This window comes from Anomaloglossus baeobatrachus, unplaced genomic scaffold, assembly GCF_048569485.1.
Source record: "Anomaloglossus baeobatrachus isolate aAnoBae1 unplaced genomic scaffold, aAnoBae1.hap1 Scaffold_356, whole genome shotgun sequence".
Lineage (NCBI taxonomy): Eukaryota > Metazoa > Chordata > Amphibia > Anura > Aromobatidae > Anomaloglossus > Anomaloglossus baeobatrachus.
Window position 1 is genome coordinate 160,588 of NW_027442917.1, and position 17,856 is coordinate 178,443.

The 17,856-nt window shown below is 46.8% G+C and overlaps 1 pseudogene; it reads left to right on the forward strand.

The window, feature by feature from the left end:
- The window catches only part of LOC142272823 (uncharacterized), a 119,170-nt pseudogene extending 101,678 nt beyond the window's left edge, over window positions 1-17,492 (forward strand).
- The last annotated feature ends 364 nt before the right edge of the window (window positions 17,493-17,856 follow it).

Consider the following 17,856-nt stretch of genomic DNA (forward strand, 5'->3'; position numbering starts at 1 on the left):
CCCAAGTAATGTGTATGTCCCCAGCCTCTCTTGTGATGTATATGTGACGCCCTGGACCAGCCAGCTAGTCACAGATAGTGCCCCACATTACACCAGTCCCCTAAAAAGGGGTCATCAGCCAACTTTAAAACCCTACGTCACCTTCCTCAGTGCCTGATGGACACACCAGGGGGCGGAGCCAGTCGGTTGGCCACGCTCACCGAGTTCGGACTGCCTGAGGCTGGAAAGTTCGGAGTTCAAGGTGGAGAGTCGTGTGGGCTGGAGCTGTGTGCAGCTCCAGCGGAGGCGAGAACCAAAACCCGAACCAGTGCCAGGGTAGGAGCCCTGGTGCTGCTGGCTAGGAGACATACGGAAGCCTCTGTCTGCAGGAGCCAGGAAGATGGCTCGGTGGAACCATGGTGGACCAGGACAGGGTTGTGGCCCGCCGGCACCGACCCGGGGAACAGATTCAGAAACCGGAGCACAAAGGGGGGTACTCAGACCCTGAAGCTAGGTCCAGAAGCTACTGGGGGCTATCTAATTAACTGGCAGAGACCACCAACCTGGAGGGGGACCAGAATGCAGCCGGCTGCGGGCACAGACCACTGTCACCTTGGTTTACCAGAGACTTGTGTGTTTACTAATCGTGAGTACATCAGTGCCCTCCGGCCGCCCATCACCCTGCACCAGCTCCCCAACGGGTCCCGGGGCCACCATCCCTACCCAAGGAGGGGTTAACAACTTGCTGCGCAACATCTCCCCCGGGTGCCCCGTAACAGCAGCGGTGGTGTCCACCTTCACCACATCCCGTGGGTGGCGTCACGAACTCAAACACGTCTCCGGCCGCACACCTACGTCCCTACAAACTGCCAACCCCCTGTATGTATGTGTGTATGTATATTATTATTATTATAGCGCCATTTATTCCATGGCGCTTTACAAGTGAAAGAGGGTATACGTACAACAATCATTAACAGTACAAAACAGACTGGTACAGGAGGAGAGAGGACCCTGCCCGCGAGAGCTCAGTCTACAGGGAATGGGTGATGGTACAATGGGTGAGGACAGAGCTGGTTGCGCAGTGGTCTACTGGACTGAGGGCTATTGTAGGTTGTAGGCTTGTTGGAAGAGGTGGGTCTTGAGGTTCCTCTTGAAGCTTTCCACGGTAGTGGAGAGTCTGATGTGCTGAGGTAGAGCGTTCCAGAGCATGGAGGAGGCACGGGAGAAATCTTGTACGTGATTGTACTGAATTCAGCTCCACTCTAGTGGCGTCTGAGGCGCTGTCTAGATTGGAGGTGATGCTTTGATGGAGGGAGATCCTCAATATATCACCTCCATTCTAGTCCCCTCAGTACAGAGCCGTCTACACTGGAGACTGCAGTCACCTCACAATATCACCTCCATTCTAGTCCCCTCAGTACAGAGCCGTCTACACTGGAGACTGCAGTCACCTCACAATATCACCTCCATTCTAGTCCCCTCAGTACAGAGCCGTCTACACTGGAGACTGCAGTCACCTCACAATATCACCTCCATTCTAGTCCCCTCAGTACAGAACCGTCTACACTGGAGGCTGCAGTCACCTCACAATATCACCTCCATTCTAGTCCCCTCAGTACAGAGCCGTCTACACTGGAGACTGCAGTCACCTCACAATATCACCTCCATTCTAGTCCCCTCAGTACAGAACCGTCTACACTGGAGGCTGCAGTCACCTCACAATATCACCTCCATTCTAGTCCCCTCAGTACAGAGCCGTCTACACTGGAGGCTGCAGTCACCTCACAATATCACCTCCATTCTAGTCCCCTCAGTACAGAGCCGTCTACACTGGAGACTGCAGTCACCTCACAATATCACCTCCATTCTAGTCCCCTCAGTACAGAACCGTCTACACTGGAGGCTGCAGTCACCTCACAATATCACCTCCATTCTAGTCCCCTCAGTACAGAGCCGTCTACACTGGAGACTGCAGTCACCTCACAATATCACCTCCATTCTAGTCCCCTCAGTACAGAACCGTCTACACTGGAGGCTGCAGTCACCTCACAATATCACCTCCATTCTAGTCCCCTCAGTACAGAGCCGTCTACACTGGAGGCTGCAGTCACCTCACAATATCACCTCCATTCTAGTCCCCTCAGTACAGAGCCGTCTACACTGGAGACTGCAGTCACCTCACAATATCACCTCCATTCTAGTCCCCTCAGTACAGAGCCGTCTACACTGGAGGCTGCAGTCACCTCACAATATCACCTCCATTCTAGTCCCCTCAGTACAGAGCCGTCTACACTGGAGACTGCAGTCACCTCACAATATCACCTCCATTCTAGTCCCCTCAGTACAGAGCCGTCTACACTGGAGGCTGCAGTCACCTCACAATATCACCTCCATTCTAGTCCCCTCAGTACAGAGCCGTCTACACTGGAGACTGCAGTCACCTCACAATATCACCTCCATTCTAGTCCCCTCAGTACAGAGCCGTCTACACTGGAGACTGCAGTCACCTCACAATATCACCTCCATTCTAGTCCCCTCAGTACAGAGCCGTCTACACTGGAGGCTGCAGTCACCTCACAATATCACATCCATTCTAGTCCCCTCAGTACAGAGCCGTCTACACTGGAGACTGCAATCACCTCACAATATCACATCCATTCTAGTCCCCTCAGTACAGAGCCGTCTACACTGGAGGCTGCAGTCACCTCACAATATCACCTCCATTCTAGTCCCCTCAGTACAGAGCCGTCTACACTGGAGACTGCAGTCACCTCACAATATCACCTCCATTCTAGTCCCCTCAGTACAGAGCCGTCTACACTGGAGACTGCAGTCACCTCACAATATCACCTCCATTCTAGTCTCCTCAGTACAGAGCCGTCTACACTAGAGACTGCAGTCACCTCACAATATCACCTCCATTCTAGTCCCCTCAGTACAGAGCCGTCTACACTGGAGACTGCAGTCACCTCACAATATCACCTCCATTCTAGTCCCCTCAGTACAGAGCCGTCTACACTGGAGGCTGCAGTCACCTCACAATATCACCTCCATTCTAGTCCCCTCAGTACAGAGCCGTCTACACTGGAGGCTGCAGTCACCTCACAATATCACCTCCATTCTAGTCCCCTCAGTACAGAGCCGTCTACACTAGAGACTGCAGTCACCTCACAATATCACCTCCATTCTAGTCCCCTCAGTACAGAGCCGTCTACACTGGAGACTGCAGTCACCTCACAATATCACCTCCATTCTAGTCCACTCAGTACAGAGCCGTCTACACTGGAGGCTGCAGTCACCTCACAATATCACCTCCATTCTAGTCCCCTCAGTACAGAGCCGTCTACACTGGAGACTGCAGTCACCTCACAATATCACCTCCATTCTAGTCCCCTCAGTACAGAGCCGTCTACACTGGAGACTGCAGTCACCTCACAATATCACCTCCATTCTAGTCCCCTCAGTACAGAACCGTCTACACTGGAGGCTGCAGTCACCTCACAATATCACCTCCATTCTAGTCCCCTCAGTACAGAGCCGTCTACACTGGAGACTGCAGTCACCTCACAATATCACCTCCATTCTAGTCCCCTCAGTACAGAACCGTCTACACTGGAGGCTGCAGTCACCTCACAATATCACCTCCATTCTAGTCCCCTCAGTACAGAGCCGTCTACACTGGAGGCTGCAGTCACCTCACAATATCACCTCCATTCTAGTCCCCTCAGTACAGAGCCGTCTACACTGGAGACTGCAGTCACCTCACAATATCACCTCCATTCTAGTCCCCTCAGTACAGAGCCGTCTACACTGGAGGCTGCAGTCACCTCACAATATCACCTCCATTCTAGTCCCCTCAGTACAGAGCCGTCTACACTGGAGACTGCAGTCACCTCACAATATCACCTCCATTCTAGTCCCCTCAGTACAGAGCCGTCTACACTGGAGGCTGCAGTCACCTCACAATATCACCTCCATTCTAGTCCCCTCAGTACAGAGCCGTCTACACTGGAGACTGCAGTCACCTCACAATATCACCTCCATTCTAGTCCCCTCAGTACAGAGCCGTCTACACTGGAGACTGCAGTCACCTCACAATATCACCTCCATTCTAGTCCCCTCAGTACAGAGCCGTCTACACTGGAGGCTGCAGTCACCTCACAATATCACATCCATTCTAGTCCCCTCAGTACAGAGCCGTCTACACTGGAGACTGCAATCACCTCACAATATCACATCCATTCTAGTCCCCTCAGTACAGAGCCGTCTACACTGGAGGCTGCAGTCACCTCACAATATCACCTCCATTCTAGTCCCCTCAGTACAGAGCCGTCTACACTGGAGACTGCAGTCACCTCACAATATCACCTCCATTCTAGTCCCCTCAGTACAGAGCCGTCTACACTGGAGACTGCAGTCACCTCACAATATCACCTCCATTCTAGTCTCCTCAGTACAGAGCCGTCTACACTAGAGACTGCAGTCACCTCACAATATCACCTCCATTCTAGTCCCCTCAGTACAGAGCCGTCTACACTGGAGACTGCAGTCACCTCACAATATCACCTCCATTCTAGTCCCCTCAGTACAGAGCCGTCTACACTGGAGGCTGCAGTCACCTCACAATATCACCTCCATTCTAGTCCCCTCAGTACAGAGCCGTCTACACTGGAGGCTGCAGTCACCTCACAATATCACCTCCATTCTAGTCCCCTCAGTACAGAGCCGTCTACACTAGAGACTGCAGTCGCCTCACAATATCACCTCCATTCTAGTCCCCTCAGTACAGAGCCGTCTACACTGGAGACTGCAGTCACCTCACAATATCACCTCCATTCTAGTCCACTCAGTACAGAGCCGTCTACACTGGAGGCTGCAGTCACCTCACAATATCACCTCCATTCTAGTCCCCTCAGTACAGAGCCGTCTACACTGGAGACTGCAGTCACCTCACAATATCACCTCCATTCTAGTCCCCTCAGTACAGAGCCGTCTACACTGGAGACTGCAGTCACCTCACAATATCACCTCCATTCTAGTCCCCTCAGTACAGAGCCGTCTACACTGGAGACTGCAGTCACCTCACAATATCACCTCCATTCTAGTCCCCTCAGTACAGAGCCGTCTACACTGGAGGCTGCAGTCACCTCACAATATCACCTCCATTCTAGTCCCCTCAGTACAGAGCCGTCTACACGGGAGACTGCAGTCACCTCACAATATCACCTCCATTCTAGTCCACTCAGTACAGAGACGTCTACACTGGAGGCTGCAGTCACCTCACAATATCACCTCCATTCTAGTCCCCTCAGTACAGAGCCGTCTACACTGGAGACTGCAGTCACCTCACAATATCACCTCCATTCTAGTCCCCTCAGTACAGAGCCGTCTACACTGGAGGCTGCAGTCACCTCACAATATCACCTCCATTCTAGTTCCCTCAGTACAGGGCCGTCTACACTGGAGACCGCAGTCACCTCACAATATCACCTCCATTCTAGTCTCCTCAGTACAGAGCCGTATACACTGGACACTGCAGTCACCTCACAATATCACCTGCATTCTAGTCCACTCAGTACAGAGCCGTCTACACTGGAGGCTGCAGTCACCTCACAATATCACCTCCATTCTAGTCCCCTCAGTACAGAGCCGTCTACACTGGAGGCTGCAGTCACCTCACAATATCACCTCCATTCTAGTCCCCTCAGTACAGAGCCGTCTACACTGGAGACTGCAGTCACCTCACAATATCACCTCCATTCTAGTCCCCTCAGTACAGAGCCGTCTACACTGGAAGCTGCAGTCACCTCACAATATCACCTCCATTCTAGTCCACTCAGTACAGAGCCGTCTACACTGGAGGCTGCAGTCACCTCACAATATCACCTCCATTCTAGTCCCCTCAGTACAGAGCCGTCTACACTGGAGGCTGCAGTCACCTCACAATATCACCTCCATTCTAGTCCCCTCAGTACAGAGCCATCTACACTGGAGGCTGCAGTCACCTCACAATATCACCTCCATTCTAGTCCCCTCAGTACAGAGCCGTCTACACTGGAGACTGCAGTCACCTCACAATATCACCTCCATTCTAGTCCCCTCAGTACAGAGCCGTCTACACTGGAGACCGCAGTCACCTCACAATATCACCTCCATTCTAGTCCCCTCAGTACAGAGCCGTCTACACTGGAGACTGCAGTCACCTCACAATATCACCTCCATTCTAGTCCCCTCAGTACAGAGCCGTCTACACTGGTGACTGCAGTCACCTCACAATATCACCTCCATTCTAGACCCCTCAGTACAGAGCCGTCTACACTGGAGACTGCAGTCACCTCACCATATCACCTCCATTCTAGTCCCCTCAGTACAGAGCCGTCTACACTGGAGACTGCAGTCACCTCACAATATCACCTCCATTCTAGTCCCCTCAGTACAGAGCCGTCTACACTGGAGACTGCAGTCACCTCACAATATCACCTCCATTCTAGTCCCCTCAGTACAGAGCCGTCTACACTGGAGGCTGCAGTCACCTCACAATATCACCTCCATTCTAGTCCCCTCAGTACAGAGCCGTCTACACTGGAGACTGCAGTCACCTCACAATATCACCTCCATTCTAGTCCCCTCAGTACAGAGCCGTCTACACTGGAGGCTGCAGTCACCTCACAATATCACCTCCATTCTAGTCTCCTCAGTACAGAGCCGTCTACACTGGAGACTGCAGTCACCTCACAATATCACCTCCATTCTAGTCCCCTCAGTACAGAGCCGTCTACACTGGAGGCTGCAGTCACCTCACAATATCACCTCCATTCTAGTCCCCTCAGTACAGAGCCGTCTACACTGGAGACTGCAGTCACCTCACAATATCACCTCCATTCTAGTCCCCTCAGTACAGAGCCGGCTACACTGGAGACTGCAGTCACCTCACAATATCACCTCCATTCTAGTCCCCTCAGTACAGAGCCGTCTACACTGGAGACTCCAGTCACCTCACAATATCACCTCCATTCTAGTCCCCTCAGTACAGAGCCGGCTACACTGGAGACTGCAGTCACCTCACAATATCACCTCCATTCTAGTCCCCTCAGTACAGAGCCGTCTACACTGGAGACTCCAGTCACCTCACAATATCACCTCCATTCTAGTCCCCTCAGTACAGAGCCGTCTACACTGGAGGCTGCAGTCACCTCACAATATCACCTCCATTCTAGTCCCCTCAGTACAGAGCCGTCTACACTGGAGGCTGCAGTCACCTCACAATATCACCTCCATTCTAGACACAACCGTCGCCTCACCTTGTGACATCAGACCACGCCCCTAACACGTGTCAGACGTGACGTCATACCAGAAAGCAGCCCGTACATTCTAGCATGTAACATCCCAGTGGCCAGAGGGTAGCGTCTAGAATGGAGTTGATTTCTTGAGGCAATGACGTCACCGGAAGGGGCGGGGTCTCATCGTGCTGTGCAGATCTGTGAGGGGAAGCAGCAGTGCTCTGGCTCCTGTGCAGAGCGGACGGATCCTGACCCTGAGGTGGGGAAGATTCAGCTTTTCCTCATTAGTTATAGAGCTGAGGTCACACTGGATTTTGGGGTAAGAAATAAAAGTGTCTCCTGTCACTACTGGGGGCTGCAGCTCGTGTATATATCACAGGGAAGGGGCTGAAGCTGCAGCACAGGGCTGTGGAGGCTTCCATAAGGAAGGGGGATATGGGGGGGGCTACACAGGGGAGGGGGCGATGCTGCATATTGGGGGAGGGCTTACACTGGGCGATGCTACACGATGGAGGGCTCAAAGTAGAAAAGGCTGCATGTTGGGGGGCTCACAGGGGGAGCGACTGCACGTTCGGGGGGCTCACAGGGGGAGCGACTGCACGTTCGGGGGGCTCACAGAGGGAGCGACTGCACGTTCGGGGGGCTCACAGAGGGAGCGACTGCACGTTCGGGGGGGGCTCACAGGGAGCGACTGCACGTTCGGGGGGGCTCACAGGGGGAGCGACTGCACGTTCGGGAGGGGGCTCACAGGGGGAGCGACTGCACGTTCGGGGGGGCTCACAGGGGGAGCGACTGCACGTTTCGGGGGGGGGCTCACAGGGGGAGCGACTGCACGTTCGGGGGGGGGGCTCACAGGGGGAGCGACTGCACGTTCGGGGGGGGGCTCACGGGGAGCGACTGCACGTTCGGGGGGGGCTCACGGGGAGCGACTGCACGTTGGGGGGGAGCGACTGCACGTTGGGGGGGAGGCTCGCAGGGGGGGGAGACTGCACGTTGGGGGGGAGGCTTGCAGGGGGGGGAGACTGCATGTTTGGGGGGGGCTCGCAGGGGGGAGACTGCACATTGGGGGGGGCTCGCAGGGGGGAGACTGCATGTTTGGGGGGGGGCTCGCAGGGGGGAGACTGCACGATGGATGGATGGATGGATGGGGGCACATCTGGGGTTTATAAACCCAGAGAATAAAGACCACAATGTGAGTCAATCAGTGACGTTTCGGTCCTTCCTTGGACCTTTATCAAACTCACACTATAAAGATACATAAGAAAAATACAAAGTGAATATTCTCTGAAAGGTGCATGAATATTAGAGGAAACATCTTACATATTACTTGTGGGAAGATCCATAGAAAAGATTTATCTATAGAACAGAAAATGGGCACAATTGGAACATGGCCACGCCCCCAGCGGCTGCAATATCCCATAATATTCACTTTGTATTTTTCTTATGTATCTTTATAGTGTGAGTTTGATAAAGGTCCAAGGAAGGACCGAAACGTCACTGATTGACGCACATTGTGGTCTTTATTCACTGGATTTAAAAAATAAAAAAGTTTTTGAAAATATTTTGGATATTTTGAGTGCCGGATTTATTTCTTCACTTTATTCTGATTTGATGTCAGTGAGAAAAACCTGCAGATGTGTCTTTATAGAGAGCGGAGGGAAAAACCTGCAGATGTTTCTTTATAGAGAGCGGAGGGAAAAACCTGCAGATGTGTCTGTATAGAGAGCGGAGGGAAACTTCCCGTTTTTGTTACCGACTCCTCAGCCCTGGTGTGGAGGAAGTGACTGTGGAGGTATCATACAGTGCTTGTATTATACATTATGGGGCAGTGAAAGGGGAATCTTTGGGCTTGAAGAGAAAAATTACTTTGTAAGAGCTGTAAAGTTATGAGAGGTTCTTATATGACCCAGTTGAATATTAATTACATTTTTATTTTTGGGGGGAGGGATACCAATTAGAACTTCCGCTATGGGGTCCCATGATTTCTATGTACACCTCTGTTCACCCCCTTAAAGAAAAACAATTAGATAAAACAAATTTTCCTCAATAAGACTTTCAAAAATACAACTCCTTTTTGGATTATTCCAGGGGGCTCCTCTATAGTATCCAGTGCGATTGCTGCATACTGCACCATAATCCTATTTGAAAGTGGATCAACTCCTTTTGGATTATTCCAGGCTTTCTAACCTCTGAACCAGGTGAGAGTTTCACTATTTCAACACCTTTATATATATATAAAAAAAAACAACTCACTACACTTAGTTTGGCGCCGCGTTTGTCTCTTTCTATCTTTCCCTGTCTCCAGGGTATTTTTTCAAAAATACAACATTGTTGACTAAAACAATTTTTAAATGACAGAAAAATAAGCATGGAAATGGAAACAAAATTGACATATATCCTTTCAAAAAATACACTGATTCCAACTCTATTCTACAAGCCCAGTCATGCCATCCTCCCCATACCATCAAAAATATTCCTCTAGGAGAATTGATTAGGGCTAAACGAAATTGTTCCAGATCTGACATATTTTTGGAGGAATCATCAGGGATATGTACACGTCTGAAACAAAGGGGCTACCCAGACTGGTGTCTCAATCGAGCACAATCTATAGTAAAGGATCTCAATAGAACAGACCTTTTCAAATGCAAAAAAATCGACAATAAGAAACATCTTGACAAAATAACATTCGCTACGGCTTATTTCCCGCAATTCAATGATATTGTAAGAATCATCAGAAAATACTTACCTCTTTTACATCAAGATAATAACTTAAGTCAAATTCTTACTAGCTATTCCATCAATTTTGTTGCTAAACGGGCTCTCAATTTATCAAATCTTTTGGCTCCCAGTTTTGTTGCCAGCAAAGACTCACAGAATACTAATAAAAACAACAAAAATTGGCTCTCATGTACTGGGTTCTACGGCTGTGGTCACAATCAGTGTATTTCTTGCAAGCATGTCAAAAAAAGTAAAACGTTTACTTCTATCACCACCGGTCTATCCTATGACATAAAAGATTTTATTAATTGTAACACACCAAATGTCATCTATCTGATTGAATGCACGGCCTGCAGAATCCAGTACGTGGGATGCACTAGTGGCCCGTTGAAAAAACGCATCAGACGGCATATGTCCGATGCGTCAAATTTAACGGCTGTTAATGTATCTGCGGTCACTAGACATTTTGTTTCTATACACAATAGGAACCTTGATTCTCTTATCTTTTCTGGTATTGAGAAAGTCTATAAACCATTGAGAGGGGGTGACCATCGTAGAAAAATTTTCAACAGGGAGTCTTTTTGGATTTTTAAATTGGGTACACGGGTTCCACATGGTATGAACTCTAGAAAAGACCTCATCATACAGTATTCATAAGGAGTTATTCCTCTCCCCTCCCCCCTTGGGGTTTTTGTTTTTGTTTCTCCCCCCCCTTCTCTCCTTCTCTCTTGGATCTAATAATAAATTAATTATAGTATATAATATTAAAAAAAAAAAAAAAAAATATATATATATAAAAAATTATATCTAGTTTGTCAACCTAGTATTTGATCCAATAATAGATAGTGAGAAGAAGGTGAGATAGGGATGTTTTTGGGGAGAGGAAGGGGGAAAAGAGAATAAGGGAGAAGAGAGAGAGAGGGGAAGGGAAGAAATAAAGAAAATGAAAATTTTTTATTTTTTTTTATTTTTTCTTTCTCTCCTCATGTATTGTGCGACTACATCCCCTCCTTATTACAATTTTTCGCATACATGGGTTTTTGCTTTTGTATTTTCTGGATCTTCCTCCTCTGTATCCATTTTTATTTTAATTTTTTCTCATAGACTGCCACATTGTGTAGTTTTTTTTATTTTATTTTTTGTCTCTATTATGTCTTGTTACATATGTTTGCACACATTCACTTTGAATGGACTGGTAACACATATTTCTTAATTAGAGCACCCGCTCTGATGACATGGTGTGCATGTGGTTTTAAATCACCTCCACTGGAGACCTTCCTTCATTCCATGACTAAGACCTCTACTGGTCGAAACATGTAGGAATTTTTCCTCTGTCTGTGGATCACTTTTTCTTGTCCCCCCACATAGTGGTCTGTATTTTTTTAATTTTGATACAATAAAGTTTGGAGTTTTATCACTCGAGTCTCCTTGCCAAGGCGCTGGATTTGCTTTTGTTTTTGCAAAAATAAGCATTAGGGCGTCCAAATTGTGAAGACAAAACAATGAAGGAAATCCCAATGTCATAATGTACCACACTAAGTGGATCCTGCCACGTCTGCTTCTATCCCTGCTGAACTGACTCTGGGGCAGCACGGGCGATATAGGAGGCGTAGAGGCCATGCATGGATTGGTCTCGGGTACCATATGGCTCTGGTAGCAGAAGCGCCCATCTAGAACCTTCCATATGACTTTCCCTTCTGTCCCTGACTTTTACAATATTTATTTTACAGCTTTGAAATTCAGAGAAAAGATATGCAGAACGCTGCAGACACAACAGATAAAGGAGAAATGGATGATCGGGGTGATGAACGGAGTAGAGACCTTTCCACAGGTAACCCTCCTCAGTGAAGTGTCACCATTAAATAACAAGGAGAACAGTCACATTCTCAGCTGCAAGGAGAAAATGAAGTTACGTTCTCCCTGCTGCCGCTCGTATACAGTCACTGATGAAGTGTGGGAAACCGTAACACTTACCGCTCACAGGCTGTCAGCCAAGGAACAAGAGGGTTGATTACTGGGCACTCACTATGTAGTGAGTGGTGACTGTTACTGCCTCTCCCACTGTGCTGGTGACTGGAAGTAAGCAGCTGCTGGGAGAATGTAACTGCATTTTCTTCTTGCAGTTACTGTGTCACAATCTCTCCGCTGTCTTAGACGCAGTGAGTGACAATTTTTGCCTCCCTATGGAATCAGGGCCGTGCCAAGCTGTTTGAATTGAGCTGTCACTCAACAATCTATCTGAAACTGAGAGGTCCTCGGTTTCTTCAGGGGTTCCCTGTTCTAAGTGATCAGTTACTTAGCTGAGTAGTCAGTCCCAAACACAGGGTATCACAGAGGTGCAAAGGTAGCTGGAGCAGGGACCCCAAAAATGACCCACAGACCTAGGGTCCGTGTGCTGTTCCTTATCCCAGAGGTAGGCTTGATGGTATCCAGGTCTGGACCGCCATCTTAACCCTAACGCCTGTCCAAACCCTGATCTAACCCCCCCCCCCCACCTGGAGTGGAGATGCAAACCCCACAAATACTACAGACACAGGAAAAAAACAAAACTCATACACACTGGACACAAAAAGTAGACACAGTACGTGTATTGGAGGAAATAAAGTATAAGGAAGGAAGTAAATGTACAATGGGGAAACTTCCACACCACTCAAACAGCAATATACTGGTTACCAAGAATAGGATCGCCAGAAAGACCGGAATCACTGGAGCATAAGCTGGAAGTATTCTCTGCAGCAACAAGCAGACTCTCAAATCTTAAATAGGGAGAAGACAGGTGAATAGAAATTAGCCTTCTGAGTGTCAAGGAGCCACACATCACTCCACAGGAATTAACTCCTGCAGGACTGGAAAGCAGTAGAAAAGACTCAGCTGAGGCTGAGCAACTAAGATCAGGTTGCCTGTGAACAGAGTCAGATGCTGCAGCTGAACCCCGCGAATGTGGGCCTGAACACCACATGACACGGGGCATTGGTTATGTGCTCTGATCTATAGCTGCCAGACCTTGGATTTTCTCTGATTTTCCATTTCCCCCGATCTGCTATCCTCCTAATATTCTGACCCCAGACCATAACCTTTGTCTTTCCCCTTAGTTCACGGCATGCTCTCTTTGTATCTGACCCCGGAACATTTGCTAACGCTGCCTTACGGCTTGTCCATGCAGTGACTAGCGTCACACACTGTTCCAATAACCAGATAGATATCATTTAAATGCTAGGTACTCAGATTACCACTATATCTGCAGGTAAATAGTGTTTTTGTAGCTGCCAGATTTTCTTTAACCCCTTCTTGATATGTAACATATTACATCCTATTACTTCTTATGGGCTCAGAAGCTGAAACTCCATTATTGATAGCAAATGATGTCTGACTTATTCAGTGGAGGTAAGCTTCACCCACTGCTGTTAACTTTTCAGTCTTTGAGAGCAGCATTCGCAGCACGCAGCCTATGGGGTACAACGTTGGGCATATCCAACACCCCCAGCAACATTATCGTTGGGTGCAGATGGGTCGCCATAATAGCTGGGGGTCTGCTAAAGACCCCTTGCCCTACATAAGGGTGCTCCTATGATCTCCACACTTAGATACATTCCTTCAGTGGTGTAGATTGTAGAGTGGAGATTTGTTGGGGGTTTCCACTGTTGAAGCACATCAAGGGCTTTACAAAAGTGACATGGCATCCGCTATTTCAGTCAATTTTGTTCTCCAAAAGTCAAATGTTGCTCCTTCCATTCCAAGCCCTGCCGTGGACCCAAGCAGTATTTTCAACCACATATGGGGTTTCGGCGTACACTCGAGACATCGCACAACAGAATTATAAGGTCCATTTTCTCATCTTTTGAAAAAAATGAAAATTTGTAGTTAAAGCCACACTTTTGTGGGAAACATTAAACTCTTCATTTTTTTCCTTCCACATTGCTTTAATTCCTGTGGCGCATCTAAAGTGTACTTTGGCATTCCATTACTGCTGTAGGAATATTACAAAAAAAGGGACACATAGCTAAAATGAAAAATGAATAAAATCATGGGCATTGCATTACTGCTTTAGAGATATTTGCAAAGAGAGATTCTTAGCTTATGTATTGGCCAATCCATGTGAGCCCGATAACCTCGACAAGGTGATTTCATTATATTGGGAACCTAACAGCACAGTTGAGAGAAAAAAATATGAATCACATTTTCACATCCCAAAATCATACCTTGATCTAAAGCCACTAGGCAAAAATTAAATACCTGAACATCAGGTTCTCATCAGTTCACACACTGGGAGCTTGTGGAAGGTGAGTGTACAGCTCCTTTCACAGAGTGCTGGTGTGTGGCGGCCATTGCTGTGGTAGTTTTGCGCCTGGGGGGCGGTGTGGCCTGGAGTCATGGGGACTCTGCCTTGCAGCATGGGTGTTGTGAGGCACCAGGTCACCTGCCCTGCTGGTGCATTGTTGGTGTAGCGATGGACGGCGCTGCACTTTTGAGGCATAGAATAGGGACCCACTCAGAGATTCGCCATGACGTGGCAGGGGGCTTCATACAGTCTGACCAGAATGTTAAGCCAAGAACCTCATGTTCAGGTATTTCATTTCTGCTTGCGGCTTTAGATCAAAGATATGACTTTAGGACGTGGGAACCATGTCTTTTTCTTCCAGGTGTGCTATATTGGAAACCTAACCTTAAATGCTTCTATGTGTGATTTAAAAATCTGCATGTCTGGGTAGATAGGTTCCTGGCAAAATAAGATGGTGGACACATCCTGGTTATAGGACGGAGCACTTGGTCAGTTGCTTGTCAAGATTATCGGGCTCACAAGGATTAGCCAATACATAAGCTAAGACTCTCACTTTCCATATATCTCTAAAGCACTAAGGCAATGCCTATGTTGTTTTACTAATTTTTCTCATTACCTATGTATTAATCCCTTTTTACTAATATTTCTACAGCAGTAATGCAATGCTAAAGTATCCTGGATATGCTTATGTAGATACGTTTTTATTGAATTTCGTTTTGAGCAGTTCGAATGGTGCAGTTTTTAAAATTATATCATTTTGTGTATTTTCTGTCACATATGCCTTTTCAAGTAGAGCTTTGCTACACACTTTTGAATTTGTATGGATTTATGTGTGTCTATGTGTATGTTTGAGGTTATATTATTAAAAGCTTACAACTTCAATTTTGTTTGACAGATGATGCTACCAGGAGTTCAACACAGAATGCTAAGGGAAGTGAAAGTCACAAAGGAGAGAAGCCATATTCATGTTCAGAATGTGGGAAATGTTTTGCCACCAAATCACATCTCATTACACATGAGAGAATTCATACAGGAGTGAAGCCATATTCATGTGCAGAATGTGAGAAATGTTTTGCTAAGAAATCACATCTCATTACACATGAGAGAATTCATACAGGAGTGAAGCCATATTCATGTGCAGAATGTGAGAAATGTTTTGCTCAGAAATCACATCTCATTACACATGAGAGAAATCACACAGGAGAGAAGCCATATTCATGTTCAGAATGTGAGATATGTTTTGCCACCAAATCAGGTCTCATTAGACATGAGAGAATTCACACAGGAGAGAAGCCATATTCATGTTTAGAATGTGAGATATGTTTTGCCACCAAATCAGATCTCATTACACATGAGAGAATTCACACAGGAGAGAAGCCATATTCATGTTCAGAATGTGGAAGATGTTTTGCTGAGAAATCAGTTCTTTTTAAACATAAGCAAATTCACACAGGAGAGAAGCCATATTTATGTTCAGAATGTGGGAAATGTTTTTCTCAGCAATCACATCTCATTACACATGAGAGAATTCACACAGGAGAGAAGCCATATTCATGTTTAGAATGTGGGAAATGTTTTTCTCAGCAATCACATCTCATTACACATAAGAGAATTCATACAGGAGAGAAGTCATATTCATGTTCAGAATGTGGGAAATGTTTTGCTCGGCAATCACATCTCATTACACATGAGAGAATTCACACAGGAGAGAAGCCATATTCATGTTCAGAATGTGGGAAATGTTTTCCTGAGAAATCAGGACTTACTAGACATGAGAGAAATCACACAGGAGAGAAGATTTATTTATGTTCAGAATGTGAGACATGTTTTGCCACCAAATCAGGTCTCATTAGACATGAGAGAATTCACACAGGAGAGAAGCCATATTCATGTTCAGAATGTGAGACATGTTTTGCCACCAAATCAGATCTCATTACACATGAGAGAATTCACACAGGAGAGAAGCCATATTCATGTTCAGAATGTGGAAGATGTTTTGCTGAGAAATCAGTTCTTTTTAAACATAAGCGAATTCACACAGGAGAGAAGCCATATTTATGTTCAGAATGTGGGAAATGTTTTTCTCAGCAATCACATCTCATTACACATGAGAGAATTCACACGGGAGAGAAGCCATATTCATGTTCAGAATGTAGGAAATGTTTTGCTAAGAAATCATATCTCATTACACATGAGAGAATTCACACAGGAGAGAAGTCATATTCATGTTCAGAATGTGGGAAATGTTTTGCTCGGCAATCACATCTCATTACACATGAGAGAATTCACACAGGAGAGAAGCCATATTCATGTTCAGAATGTGGGAAATGTTTTCCTGAGAAATCAGGACTTAATAGACATGAGAGAATTCACACAGGAGAGAAGCCATTGTTATGTTCAGAATGTGGGAAATGTTTTGCTGACAAATCAAATCTCATTAAACATGAGAGAATTCACACAGGAAGGAAGCCATATTCATGTTCAGAATGTGGAAAATGTTTTGCTCAGAAATCACATCTTATTAGACATGATAGAATTCACACAGGAGATAAGCCATAGTCATGAATAGAATGTCTGTTTTAGTAAATATTAATAGACTTTTACTATCTGTTAATAGAGTTCATTTCATGGGTCATTACGGTTGTGTACTTTTTATGATGGATCATTTACAATCTTTTTACATTTTTTTTTTTCTTTTTCTAATTTTTGAGGGGGATGTGAGCAAAGAGTTAACTTTTTCCATGGTTAGAAAAATCATAGAAATTCATTCTCCTTTGCAAAGAGCACGGCAGACTTGTTTATTTAACAGACTCTGAAGGCGCATTCCAGGCCCAAGTACAAAGCGATAAGACCTGCAGTCTGGTTTAAGACAATAAGACTTATGTTTTGTGCTTACGTCAGAAATCGAAATTTATTTATGCTTTGCCAAGGAATAAGACTTACGTTTATCGAGAAATGAAAGCTACGCCTAGAACCGAAACTTGCGCCCCTGTACACGACATAGCTACGCCCCTAATAGGTTGAAAAGCCCTTGTATGTAATAATAAATCCGCATTCTGTTTCAGAGCGCCCAGCCTCTTCTGTGTAGATGTCAGCGCCTGCCTGTATCTTACTGGAGCTGAGGGGAGCTGAGGGGGGGGCCCGGGACTCCCTCCGCATTTGGTCATCGCTGGCAACAGTTGTGACCAATTGGTCAACCTAACAGGGAGAAAAAGCTTTTTGTTTTTGTTGTTTTATAGCCAAGTTGTACTCTTTATTCATCCATTTGTGTATTGCTTTAAGGCTATGTGCGCACGTTGCGTAAATACATGCAGTTACGCTGCGCTTTGTAGCGCAGCGTAACTGCATGCGTCCTGCGTCCCCTGCACAGTCTATGGAGATTGTGCAGGGGCCGTGCGCACGTTGCGTTTAAGAGCGCAGCGCTTCGGCTACTGCCGAAGCGCTGCGTAAAAAGAAGTGACATGTCACTTCTTTCCTGCGCTTTGCCGGCAGCTCCTGCTCTGTCTATGGGAGGAGCTGCAGGCAGAGCGCATGGAATCGGCTTTCACTACGGACATTTCTGCAGCGATTTAAAGCGCACATGTGCTCTTCAGATCGCTG